The sequence below is a fragment of the Ursus maritimus genome, unplaced genomic scaffold (genome assembly GCF_017311325.1).
Source record: "Ursus maritimus isolate PB19 unplaced genomic scaffold, ASM1731132v1 scaffold_36, whole genome shotgun sequence".
Taxonomy (NCBI): Eukaryota; Metazoa; Chordata; class Mammalia; order Carnivora; family Ursidae; genus Ursus; species Ursus maritimus.
In genome coordinates this window covers 4,764,376-4,779,215 of record NW_024426230.1, presented here as the reverse complement: position 1 = coordinate 4,779,215, position 14,840 = coordinate 4,764,376, and the positions used below count along the sequence as shown (strand labels likewise).

Below are 14,840 nucleotides of genomic sequence, written 5' to 3'. Positions count from 1 at the left end.
AAGAGCTTGTTGCACATACTTTCTGGGGTTCAAGATTTTAAATCCCTTCTCCATATATTTTCCTCCCAAATAGGCTCCATGCGTGATACATTTAGAAAGATCATGGTTCAATCTATCATTCTCACATTTATCTATGTCCAATTTGCTAAGAGGTTATTCTCACTATTTTCCAATGCTTAATTCATGTTTGTTTACTTCTTCTTTTATCTTGAAAATCTCTTTCTGGCTCACTTTGCTCTCCAGTAATTATCTAATAAGCTGGCAATATTCAAATTGTATAGCCACTGTCAACCTTAACTTTGACTTAACTTCTCTGTAGAATGCAACCCTAGTAACCATTCCCTTTTGCTTTAAGTTCTTACTTCCTACTTTCTAAGACACTGCTTCTTTTCCTGCCACTATAGTTATTTATTCTCAGTATCTTTGCCGGATATTTTTCTTCTTCACTTAACCCCTTTATCTTTACTTTTTTTTTTTTTCTTCCCTAAATGATCTCACTTATCTCTATGGTGTTAACTGCCACCTACATTTTATTCACTCTCCTGTTTGTATCTCAAAGTCAAGGACTTCCCATTACCTCCAGGTGAGAATTTGGCTGTCCCACAGAATATCCTTCTTAATCCATCAGTTTACCCAAACTTCTCCTTATCTTGTTATGCTCCTTATCTTGTTAAAGAAATCCCTGACACTAATACTATGTTTATTCTTAGGGAGGTAGAAGACTAGCGCAGATCTTTGTACAATGCAAAAGAAGGAAAAAAGATAAGGAAAGAAAAAAAAAAACAGTGTGAGTTAGAACTGGTTATAAACTCAAGGTTTATAAAACATTTAATTATGTCCCTTCATCAGGTTTTTGTGGCTGTGACCAGGACTTTTCCTCACCTTCGTTGTGGCCTTAACTTTTGTATGGTATTTATGATTCCTTGTCCTCTCTACGAGGAAACTTTTCAAAAAGTACTTTTTTTTTTTTTTTTTGTGGGGAGATTACCTTTAGTAATATTTCCAACTATTGTTGTAGTACTTTCAAAACAGTTGCATTTCTACAGATTAGACTAGAAAGTGAATTTCTGTCAAACAAATCAGATTTCACACTGAATTCTAATTTAATTCAGGGATGTGTTCCTACCTTGCTGATGACAATGTGCAGTGGAGATGCCAAGATTGAAGCTTCAGCTTCATCAGCACAAATCAGGGAGACTCAGCTATGCAAGCATCAGCTCTTCACATAACATTTTCTTTTTTTCCTGGATGCAACAGATGTGAACAGCAGGGAAACAACTTTTATGTCTCTAGCAGAATTCCATTAATTTGAGTCTTCAGAGACCACATTCCAACTCTGTCATTGATTTTCTAATCCCTTTTTGGCAAGTATTTATAATGTGCATTGCCAAAAAATGGGGATATACAGGTATATATTCCACCAAAAAGTTTATGGTGTGGAAATTCACATCTTTAAACTCCTCCATAGTAAAGAAATCAATTGAGACATAGGCAAATCAACATTTATAAAAGAAATTATATTGTCCTAAATACCAGATTTATTTTAATTTCACTTGTGGATAGAAAGACAACTTCCTTATAATTCAATTTTACAGTGCATTTTCATGCTAATTATCCATTGGAAAGAAAATAATGCCAAGAAGTGCACAATCTAAACTTGTTCGTGTACATTTCAATTTGGCTTAATTTTTCTCTCAGTTCGGGCTTTTTAATTGAAACTGGTTCATCCTTCCAAAAAATATTACAGAAAGGGCTACAATTAAACTAACAAATGGTACTTGAATGCTCTGCAACCTTTAGCAAACCCAGAACATTTTAAGCTATTCCAAAAACAAAAACAAACAAACAACAACAACAAAACACATAGCAGAAATACTGAATGTTCTGCCCACATATAAGCATATGGGCCTTCCCAGTATCTCAAATTATAGCAAATTTTTCACTTTACCCCCACAGCTTCAGTTAAAGCATGTAATAGAAATGGATATCAGAAATCTATTCTCATTTATTATAATATGAATGCAAGCAGAGAAAACAGTAAAAATCTGCAGTGTCTGCACATTTACTAGCACTCTGGTTTGTGGGAGAGTAGGAATTATTTATGGACATTCCAGCACAGCTCTAATATTTAAAGGGCTACAAGTCTTTCTCAATCAAGAAATGTCCTATAGAGATTTCTATGAATTAACCTTGTTAAAAGTAAAGGGAGGAAAGTCTGCTTTCACATGGATTAAAAAAGATTTAGATGTGTGATGTTGGCACAAGTCTTTTATTATGCATTTCTTTATACTAATTTACCATGTGGCATTATTAAAAAGAAATAGAAGTAGTTATCTTCAGTAGAATAATTAGAGACAAAAATACTGTAGCATTCCAGAATCCCTATAATCTTGTGTTTATGCCTGTAGGTCGGTGTCACTTGTTCTCCACATACAGAAACATATAAAAACAGGAAAGCAATGTTTTTAATAAAGTAGCTTAAATTTTTAAAAATATGTTGGAAATAGTAGAGTTCATATTCTTCTAATTAAGGAGTATGTTCCCTGGCCTACTGGCATAAAAGGTAGTTAAACTGATATTCTGCTTTTCTACTGTTTATAAACTAGGTCAATTTCTACATTCTTGCTCCAATCACCCATGGTGACTCAGTTTTCTTTTTTGTTTTCATATTAAGCTCTAGGATTAAACACTAGTACCCCCCAAAAATCTGCCCAATTGCCTATGTTCAGGGACAGAGCCATGTGTTTCTATCAAAGAAAAAAAAGTCCTGAATAAGCTGGTGATCCTATCTTAATTCATACAGTTGAATATTTATATACCAATATAATTTTCATAGGAAATAAACTAGAAATCTATGTAGAACATTATAAAAAAGTGGAACAGGTAAGTGAAATAGTTCACAGTACTAGAAACTGTATAGCTGGGAAGGAGCAGAAATCTTGCTAAAGAGAAAGAGATTCTTTTAACACAGATGGTAGAAACCCATATTGATTGCCAGCACCTTTACAGGTATCCGAGGAGGGGTTTGAGGATGGGTAGGTATCCACAGAATTAAAATCTCAGTTTGCCCTTGACAAAGAGTAACTATATTCACTATAAACATCAATCTTCAAGGAAAGCTTCATAATATGGTATTATAATAAAATGCAGACTTCCTAATCATGTCTTTTTTTTGCACCTATATTCACTTTATATTATATAGCATAGGCTTTTTACTTGGTATATGCAATATAGGTATGAAATACATATTTAAATTCTTTCAAGGGATAGTCTGGAAAAAAACACTTGGAAGAGTAACAAAAATACAGTCTAAAGCATTTTTGGTGCTGTAGCTTACCAACTTCTTCTCTTCTTTTGCACTACTCAACACACAAAATAAATCCTGTGTGAAACTATAAGATATTCTTTCCAGCTCTTACTGCCTCGTATAGTCAGTTACCCCAAATGGCCCCACTTTAAGCTGGCAGCATGCATAGGTGGTTACTTAAACAGATTTCTGTCTTAATTTCTGTAGTTATACTATAAAACACATTCTGTATGATATGCCAATAAAATATTACCTGAAAAGTGATGTAGGCTCAGTATATGATCTGGAAATTAGCAATTACCTGCTTTAAAAGCAAGTTACTTATGCACACTGTCCATCTTTTTCCCCATATGAAGCCATGTCCCTATTTAACAGAGACAATGGAAACATTTGGAGATTGCCTTTAGGAAAAAAAACAAATAAATAAATACTACATAATTAGAGAGATATGTGCATTATAAATTTGAAACAGAATTATATATATTTAATGGACAAATAAACATATATTTGAAGAGTGTTTGAAATCATATTTCACATTTGCAGAATTAAAGTAAACACAAGTGAAGTACTGGTATGTTTTCCTCCGGAATGAACATTCATTAGATTTGGTAGTTCATAGTACAATTTCAGCCTTAACTTTCTCTAATTCTCTGATGGTATATTTTCAGAAATGCAAAGAAACTTATAAGTAAAGAGTAACAAGCAAAGCCTTAAAATCACCATAATTTGTAGTTAATCTTTTGAATCCAAAGTTCCACAAGATTTGGTTCACAATTGTACATTTTAGCTGTGTACTTCATAGCATTAATTTCAGTCATCACTGCCAAGAAATTGGCCTTTACTCAACAATGGTTCCACCTCTCATTTAGAGTCTAGCTTTTCTTTCCACAAATATCTGAATTGATTATATTTAATATTTCCAATGGAAACTCCTGAGCTAAACACGTTCTATGCTTTGTTAATAATTTACATATATGCCTTTATTATGAGACTCCTTTGTGAAGTTATTTCCTTCCTGAAGAGTCAATATTTTCATATTTTCTTGGCATGGATGCTGTACCACTTTGCTGAGATAACTTACTTTTTCAGTCATAATGAAACAAGTACTCCATGTAAAAGCATTCATATTTGGAGCTTTAAAAAAATCTCAAGTAACAGATCAAAAGTAATACAAATAGACTTACTCATTTGCAAGAGAAGGTAAAATAATGAAGAAGTTCTCCTTCTTTCCGTCCTTGCTCTGTTTTGGTCACTACTGCTTCCACTGTGAAGTGAGTTTAATATAATTAGATATGGCAAGGGTGTGACTTGCGCAAACTCCTTTGTGTCTCTCACATAAATGAAACCTGAGATAAGAAAAATATAATCAGGATAATAGAGAACACTGTAAAAACCAAATATAGTTGGAATACTTGTAAAACAAATTATGGTGAATATTCCTTGGGCTGGGAGTCCTTTGAAAACATAAGTGGACAAAATAGTGATAGAATAGTTCCATCTATGGAGATGAAATTTAAGTAAAGTAAAAACATAATAACAAACCTTCAAAGAATATTCATAGTTGCATCTCTCTAAGAATCAAATGGACATCTTTAACAAAATCTATAGAAGAAAATATTAGAATTGAAGTCATTTTCAGGTGATGTCACTACCCTTTGCTAAAAATTTAGAGGCAGGGCAGATAAAGTTATATACCCTAAAAGAAATGTTCCTTGAAGGGCTTTGGCAATTTTCATTGCTTTTTGGAATAACTGGAAACAATATCACAGGGTACAAATGGCTAAAATTAGAGATAACTCAATCACAAAAAGCAAGCGTTGGCAAACAAAGAATTTGGATTAAGATCATGACAAACTCATTCTGAGAAAATACATTGGGCTAGACCAGTAGATTTTGTTTTAATTTTTCCCGAGTTCTCCAGTCTAAAAAATACACGCTACTCTTCCTTTATTTCAGGAGCAGACTTTGGCCTTGAGTCTGTGCCTCAGCTGAGCACTGGAATGAGAGTTATTAGAGTAGTTGAAGATGGAGTGGATGACTGATGAGGCAATTTGCCCTTTCTATACCCACAAAAGCTTTCTTGAATCTCACCTTCTATCCTGGAAAGAAAGGCAGCAGAATCTCTGAAATGTGACATTTTCCAAATAGAACAATCTCAGAAACCCAATTACCATCTTAGTCACTCATTCTCTCTTTTTGCTACTCTCTCCTCCACAGAAACTAAAATCAGAAATTTAGTTATAGTCTCAACAGAACAGCCAGTCTCTAATTGTATCTTTTTTCTATTAATGTTTGATGAGGCAGATTTTTTTTTCAAATTTTCATCCAGCCTATGTACAAACCAGTTGCATTTGATCTGCAATTTTAAATTATAAAGTTCTGTATTGTCGTTACATTTTAGAGGCAAATCAAGCAGCAAAAGAGAACAGTTTGTGGTAAAAGAGTTTACAGGATGAATATAATTCGCCCCAAGTAAAACTAGAAAGAATACCCATGAGATACCCATCAGTCTTTCTTTTTAGCTCAGTCCCTGACAAATGCAGATAGTATAGCGTGAACACGTTTATTTTCCATGTGACCTGGTCAGATACTTGGTAATGGTAGTAGCTGACATTTCTTAGGGAAAAAATCTAACAACTTAACTTTAATTGACTGCACTGCAAGATAGCCACCAACATGATTTTACTTTTCAAAGATTTCCCAGGATGGGAGAAATGTTCATAGACCTGACAAGCATAGTGATTGCTTTCCCTCTGGGTAATAAAACCAGCTACATTTCTCTCACTTTTGCCTGTAGTTCCTAAATGCAAAAGAAAAGCAATTATCACATGAAATGTATGCCTAAGGTATTCTTCCTGCATTAGTCAGTAGGTATCTATTTCCCTTTCAATTCAGGATCTTTGGAAGGAAAGAAAAAATTCCAGGCTCTGTAAGATATGTCCCCCACATAAAGTATTTGTGAGACTTGGAGAGTTTCTTTTTAATCTGCTTTAGTGACTCTAATCTAGACAGAAGTCAGTTTTTCTCTAATTATAGAAAGAGAGATTCCCATAAGCCTATTATTTTACAGAAAAAAAAAGCTCACAAACAAGAAAAGTCCTCACAGTTTGTCACCTTCCAACAGTTATCTCTTTAATTTTTGAAGACTTAACATAAAACAAGCATTTGAGATAGGTAATTAACTGATTTGAGATTTATATAAAAATTGTTATGCTCTCTTTAAAAATTGTGTTTATCACGTACAGATCTTTTATAGATGTTTTCGCTTTGCTTCGAGCAGGAAATTTAACTTAGTGTAGTACCATTTCCTAAATAATATTCATAAGTGTTAGAAAACAAAAGCAAAAGAAAATTGTGACCTAGGTTTTGAATATTCTATACTAAATCTCAGGCTGAGAATAAAAAGGATACCTCAAGTACTTTTGGGGAAAAGTAATGAGTTTGATCAGACAGTAAAATATTCAGTTTTGACTTTGGCATAAAAATCAGTAATTCTACTTCTCACTCAAATTTGGAGGGCTACCCGAGTTGGACCTAACATAAATTTTGAATCTTCAGCATTAAACATAAGGCCAGGCAAAACAGAACTCTCAATAAACATGTGTTCAATGAATAAATTAGAAAGTTAATTAAATTTTAAAATGTTTGGCCAATATTTATCCAAGTAGTCATACACACTCACACACATCAGGAACTGTGCTAAATGTACAGAACAATGGTGAATGAGATGGACATTATCCTAGCTGTCTTGAAACTTACATTCTAGCAAAGATGAAAAATTGTAAACATACTTTTTAAAAGACCAAAAAATCACAACTTCTGATAAATTCAATGAAAGCAATAAATGGGAGATGGGGGTGCAACTGGATACTTTGGTGAAGGGACAAAGATACAAATGGCAAAATGTATGACTGTATGAATAACTGATGGAATGTACTGAGTACTGGGTGAGCATTTGGGTTGTATGAGAGATGAAGTTCAAGAAAAACAGAGCCTTGGAATTTCACTGAGCAATTCTTACAAATTGGATATAGCTAAGGTAAATTGGATTTGTAATAGTTAAGACATTCTTAGAAGTGTATATTAAGGTTGCCAGCCGGATTCCGGAGGTCAAAAGGTCAGAACAGATACAAGATTATTCTCCAGTATAGGCTCAGCACATTCTCAGAATCATAGATCTTACCAAATCCTGAGATCCTAAGGAAAATGAGGGAAGATTCTGATAATCGTCTTAAGAATTACAAAAGACTTTTATACTGTGGGTATTTAATAATGATTGTGAATTAAGCACCAAACTGATTATAAGATTGTCCTCATCATTACAATAATTGAGAACAACAGTTTCATAATAACGCAGTTTATAGATTTGAAAACCAAATATATGGCATGCATTTTACATATATAATTGTTTTTCCTTGTACAAATACTGAAAGAGAGGTGTTTTTATCTATATTTTTAAGGAGTACAAAACTGGTAGCATTTATTATTATTATTACTTAAAAGTATACCTCCCCTACACACACATACTAAGATGCCTCCAAACATAAAAATTACCCACTTAAGTGAAAGAAGTGAAATTTGCTCTGGTGTTTCCCCACCAAAGGAAACACTTCTAAGTTTTCCATGTGTTTATTCAATATTTCCCTCCATGCCTCCAAAATTTATATTTCTTATATATTTGTAAATGAAGTCAGATATATGCATATTTACACACACACACACATTTTCCAAAGTTTTTTAACACAATGGAATCAAACTGTATTCCTCGATGCTTTTTAAAGCTAAAAACTTTTCATGTACATCTTTCCACATTATTGTGTCTACAAAGATTTATTCATTTTAACTGAGATCATGCATTGTATGTGTGTACCATACTTCACTCAACCATTTTCCTATGGAAGTCAATTTAGGCAAATTCCAATTTTTATTAAAAGCAAGACTGCAACAAATGCTGTGATGTCTATATTTTTCTATATTTTTATTTGTCATGCTATTGTTTTTGTAGAACAGCTTCTTTAGATTAGAGGGTCATAAAATCCAAGAATTTTTTACAGATAAAAATTGCTTTTTGAAATATTGCTGCAACATATATTCCCATCAAAACTACATTGGAGTATCTATTTCTATTTCTCCCCACAAAAGTCATTAAACTTTTCTTTTTAATTTTGCTAATTTATTAGAAAAAACAAAAGTGGCATCTCATTACTGTTTTTGGTTAGTTTTCAGAGAGACAATTTATATTGTCTGAAGTCAACAGGCAGGTATGTGAACTGCAGTCCACAGGTTGGTGCTCTATGCACGGATATAGAAAATAAGGCATTTAGGTTTGTTCTCAGGAGATGATTTTCTACCAGTATTTCAGCAATAGACAATGTGATTACCAAACAGCAGTGAACAATGAACATAGCACTAGGTTATTTTACCTTTGATACCTCAGAATCTTGTATTGACTCTACCATTTACTTCCTTGGGGGGGGGGGGTTCAGTCTAGGTTAAAACACCAAGGTATGTGGATAAAATCTTATTTACCTCACTCATATCAAATACATTAATTTTTTTACCCTCGAGATATTTGCAGTTTAATCATGAGTCTCATAAATAAAACAAACAACATTTTTCAAATTTAAACCAATGTGGATGGCACTATATAGGCTTCATGGATATAGAAGTAAAGTAGAAGAAAGTTGGATGCGTGGCAAAGTCCTAAATTAACAGAATTTGTTTTTGTTTTTAAATTAGAGAAAGCACCTTCAGATCTTTATGATCATCCCTGTTATCACAGATAACATTATAGGAAGTAAGAAAAGTGTACAGTCATCAGCAAGTAAGCTAAACTCATTGTGGCTAATAAATTAGGAAAGATAAGGAAGCAAAGTTTGCCACACAAATAGAAACTGATAAAAGAAAGCTACATTTTTCCTCAACATTGGTCATCAGCAAAGAGTGCAAAAAGAAAGCACTGAAGACCAGAATAGCTTTAGGACTGCAGCTGTACTTACCACGTCCTCTGTCTCTGTTGCTGTTCTGCTGACAGAATTTGACCTTAAGAACTACCTCTTAGAGATAATAACAATGATTTATACACACTTAAAAATCCAGGAAAAACATATGAGCTTCACACAAATAGTTTGTGTCTTCAAAAATTAAGGTTATTTCCAAATATTAGGCTATCAAGTAGAGGTCACAGGCAAAATATATATATCTTTGTAAAACAGACATCTCTTATCTGAGTTGCATATTTGACAGGGAGTAGAAGCACTCAAAAGCCTACACATGTGCAATATTTCCACAAATGGACATAAACACGCATATATACATACCTAGTTTTAGCCGCTGACTCTCTCATCACCTTGATCCCAAATATGGACTCACAGATCAGTTATGTTTATACATGGATGAATTTATCTAGCTCTATTTCAAAACTGAAGTCTTGTTGCTGGTATTCTGACCTTCACTTTATGCTCTGGGCACACAATGGAAAAAAAAATCCCCTTCTGATAACTCAACTTCTTGTGGTTGGGTATCTGACTTGGTAACCCACCAAATAACTATGTGTCTTTCTGGGATGGAGTATTTGCTCTCTGAACAAGGCCACTTCAAGGATTGGAGTCTTGCATCTGACTCTTGAGTTCTGTGGCCAGAACTTAACAGCTCAAATCTGTTTAATTCTGTAAGGACCTGTGAGTATCCCTTGCTCTGAGATTCTTAATGACCTCTTACTCATCACCAATGGCCAAGGTAAGGAGTAAAATCATATGGACTTTTGAATATTTTAAACTTAGGAAATTTAACCTAAAGATTACTTTATTCCTTAAATTTGTACTCTTACACTCCTTTTTAAATATACAAAGGAACAGATTGCTTTATAAAGGGGTAACACTTAAAAATCTGAAGTAATATAGATGAATGATTCATTTAAGTTTTCCAAAGGCATTTCAACCAATTAGAGCTGCTATACAACTTAATGGGGCTCCTCTAGACAGATCTGCCTCCTGGTCTCGATAGAGACCAGGAAACCATGGAGCCACAGAAGTGCCACCGATAGCCAACTCTAGGAAGGAAGGCTCAATACTTCCCCATCATAGCCTCCACCTGCCCTTGGGACATTATGGAAAAAGTTCTCATACTTTCTTGGTGCACTACTCATCCACAGAACCCAAAAGACATTTTTTTTTTTCCAGAAAGGTACAAGTTTAAATGTCAAGCTAACAATGTAACAATATAAATTTTGTAGTTTGGACCTAAGCCAGCACAAACATGAAAGGTGAGGCAGAGAAGACAGTATGTGTAGAGAAGGGATACCTGAGTTGGCATTCACAGGCAATTAGCCAGAAAACCAGGTAAGGCCCATGTAGTGTGATGCAAGCTTATGTTAGCACTGCCATGAACCACAGACTGCCTTCTTCCAACAAGAGCAGGAGTGTGCTTTAAAAAATTAAGAGGACTGAATGGAAAGAACATTCCAAACTTGCATAATACAAAGCACATAAAACAGTAAATGCCTACACAGACTGTAAATGCTTCCTTAGAATGAAAGCAATTCCACTTTCTCCAAAGTACTTCATTTCAAATGGCTGGTGTAGGCACATTCCTTATTTTCAGTACTACTTCATTTATTGTAGGCAGTCTAACAACTGTCAGATATTTTAGAAATAGTGCTAATATGGGCAAACACTAGAAAATCTTTAAAGCTTAACAAGAGGAAAACTTTATAGAGTGTGAAAAAATCCTATTGCATTCATATCTTTATTTTTCCCTTGGTGATTTTTATGTTAGAATGACTGCTGTGATTTTAATACTAACACAATCTGTTCACCCAGACCTAGGAGAGAGAGTGATTAGAGTTTTAAAATAATATACAAAATTCTTTATTAGAAAGATTTAAGATTGCCAGAAAATCTTTAAGTTGCAACTCTTTCACTCTTCAAAGGTTTGTTTTCTAAGTATCTCCCTATTCAAATGTAATTGATTGAGGATAGAAATGTAAACAAACATGTAATTTATTACTTTTGCATTACATTTTCCCTGACTTCTGGCAATAACTAGACACAAAGGTTAAGTTTTTGTCAACTTCATAAATGTTCCCCCCACAAAATTCCTATACAAAGACAATCAGTAAGTTGGATAGGAGAAAACAGATCACACAGGTTGTGTTTTAAATTATTTGCTAAACATTTCAGAGTGAGAACACCTCTAATAAAGGATAGTGCTAAAGGATAAATTTCTTGGTTAAAAAGATAAATTTAGAATATAATTAATCATTAATCACTGAGTCATTTAAAATGCCCTAAGTCTCTGCATGTATGAATGTATACATACACAAAGGGTATTTTTGAGCACTCATGTTGCATAGCGGTGCTGGAGGAAGAGGGGAGTGAAGAACACAGTTGGATGTAAAACTTGGCTCTGACTTTCAGGAACATATATTCTAATAAATTTAAAAACAGTCCAGCCCTTAAAGAATATGTACTCTAAAGTGTTAACACAAGTGAACAAAATTACAGAACAAATAACATTGTAGTGTATTGTGGTGGAAAGCATATGTGCTGTAGAAATTCAGATTTGGGCTGGTTTGTGAGAGGAGACTTCATGGAGAGGGTGAAACTTGAGTGGACTTGAAGAATGCTGATTTGGAAAGGCTAATGTCAATAGAAAGAACCTTTCTTCAGCGTGGGTAGTAAGGGATAAAAATACATAACCCAAAACATAGAAATGGATAGGAGCAAATTGCAATGGCATAACAGAAATATGGGTTAGGGAAGCTGATAAAAAATAAGGCTGAATTAGTGGAGCATGTATCAGTTAAATATAATGTCCAGTTGCATGTACCAGAGACTTGATTGTAGTGGCTTAGCCAAAGAACAGATTATTTATCCTACACAATAAGAAAATTGGAGGTGGACAGCTTAGGACAGTACAGCAGCTCTAGGACACTATTAGATCCCGGAGCCTTTTCTTTTTCTGTTCTGCCAGTCTTACCATCTTCAGTGTGCTGGTTACAACACAGTTCCTGCACTGTGAGCAGGGTATCTGTGCTCCAGGCAGATGAAGGGGAAAAAGAAACCTACTACTCCCAAAAGCTTCCAGTAAACTCACCTCTTTTTATCCAAAATTATGTCACATGGTCACCTCCCTGTACCAGGGACCCGGGAACCATGTTCTGTTTTATTTTATCTTCAACCGGCCACAGTGGAATACTTATGTAACAGAGAAGAAGGAATAAGGGGGAAATGTATATTTGGAAAGCAGCACACAGTATCTGATTCAGATAGGTCCAAAAGTTTCAAAGAAAGGAAATATGCAAGTGTGATAGGCAATAATAAACTATGGTAAGTTCCTAAACAAGGAAATCTGGCAGAGAACCAGCGCTTCATTAAACTGCATTTGGCAGCAGCAATATGGAAAAAAAGGAGCAACCATGGAAGAGGAAGTAGAATGATCTAAAACTATGTTGCAATCTCAAAGAAAATGTAACGAGAGCCCGTATGTGGACACTGAGAGTAGAAATGGGAAATAGAGGAGAAATCTTCATTTCTGAACAGGATACCATTTTACATCAGTGTTGAAAGACAGGGAATATTAAATATGCGTTTTTCAGACTGTGAGAAAATTTTTGAAGATTTTATTTATTTATTTGACAGAGAGAGAGAGAGAGCACAAGCAGGGAGCAGCAGGCAGAGGGAGAGGGAGAAGAGGCTCCCTGCTGAGCAGAGAGCAAGATGCGGGGCTTGATCCCAGGACCCGGGGATCATGACCTGAGCTGAAGGCACACACTTACCTGACTAAACCACCCAGGGGCCCAAGGCTGTGGAAATTTTTAAAAAGTACTTGTAAGACCAGTTTCCTGATTTGACAACTAAAACACAAGAAAGGCCAGAGTTGAGTTCCATGTTTCAAAGCATCAGTGACACCATTCCAAACGGTGATAAATTCCATAAATATAAAGCACAGGGTTCTAATTCTTAGTCCAGTAGTATACCATTTTCACTTCCCATGAAGTGAATGTCATTCCCATGACATATTTTATTATATTACATATATTTTCATATAAATCTATACATTTTAATAAGAATTCATGTTTTATAGATATAGTAAATTATTTGGAGTTGCATAAAGATTAGGAATCTAGAGTCTAGTATATTTTAGATTATTTTTATTACTATTTCTTATATTAAAAAGTCATAATGTACTTCTGCTACTGTATTATAAGAATATTGCTGGAAATTACATTTCTAGCCTGCAGAAACAAGAAATAAATGAGATAAGATGCATAGGCTCCCTGTAAATGATTAGAAAGTGAAGAGAATTATCCTGTACCAATACAGATTGAGAATGTTTTATTTGCATATTTATCACAGAAAAGTTGCAATAAGGAATAAATTATTATAGAGGGGTTATTTTCAAAGTCCTAATGTTGCCTCTTTGATAAAAAGCCATGCACTCTTGTTGTACTTGTTTACTCATGTTGTACCTGTATTCACCAGCCCTATTGTGTCTTCCCACCTCTAAAACTCTCCAGACCCATATACTCCAAAGAGAGGACATTTCACAGAAGACATATCTTGTTATTTAGGTCTTCCTGCTATAGAATCCAGCTAAAGTAGCAAAGGACCGCTGATTTCCCAAAGTCATTTTTTCTCCAAATCCTGTACCCACCTCCCACTCATCAAAATTGACCTCTGCTATCTACCATTTTCATAGGTCTTCTCTTTCTTCTTAAGAATGGGTGAATAAATTTGAGTTAACATGTTTACTTTCAATAATGGCATATTATCTCCTCCTAGAAAATGTTTGCTTTTAATCACATATTTTAATAGAATACATAAAGCGGGATTTCAGACTTCATAGGGAAGTAGCAATTGCTTATTTCTTCAGGTACAACCAACAAATAACACATCATTCGTTTGTGCAAACCACAAGTATTGCTAGGTTGTCTACTACACGCCAAACACCAGAGATACAATTTCAAGAGAAATGCACAAGGTCCCTGCTCTCACCAAGTTTAGAGTATTGTGGAACAAAGAAAAAGAACATTCCAAACTGTGATAAATTCCTTAAATATAAAGCACAGGCTTCGATGAACAATCTTAAAGGTGATACTTTGGGGGACAGAGAACAGAGAGAGGTTTACGAATAAATACCTCTGCTCATACAAGTATATACATATTTTTTTTTCTTTTACCAAAATTTCTACTTAATGTGTAACATTGGGTCTTTTCTACTTCATACTCTGGAATTGAATATTACAAAACTTATACATTGATATGAGCATCTTAGATTTCCAGCTAAAACAGTTTTTCCCCTAAGTGTGTAATTCATTCTGTAGACTATGTATGGATTGAAGCTTATGGAATTTAGAGACAGAAGACCAACAGAAGTAAAGAGTATTTTTTTAGGCCCATGTTGGAAATAATTATCCTGGAAATGATATAGAATTTTGGGTCACAGTTTAAAATTTTTCCAGAGCATAAACTCTGAAAAGCATAATTTCTCTACCTGCTCATCAATGATGACTATCATTTTTTTATAAAAC

At 34.4% G+C, this 14,840-nt stretch overlaps 1 long non-coding RNA gene across 1 annotated transcript; it reads right to left on the bottom strand.

Moving 5' to 3' along the window:
- Nucleotides 1-955: 955 nt before the first annotated feature.
- LOC121100310 lies at nucleotides 956-4,591 on the bottom strand. Its single transcript, XR_005832068.1, has 3 exons — nucleotides 4,492-4,591; nucleotides 3,561-3,708; nucleotides 956-1,244 (listed from the first exon to the last, which is right to left on the bottom strand). It is a non-coding gene; the product is annotated as an uncharacterized LOC121100310 (long non-coding RNA).
- Between the last annotated feature and the right edge of the window lie 10,249 nt (nucleotides 4,592-14,840).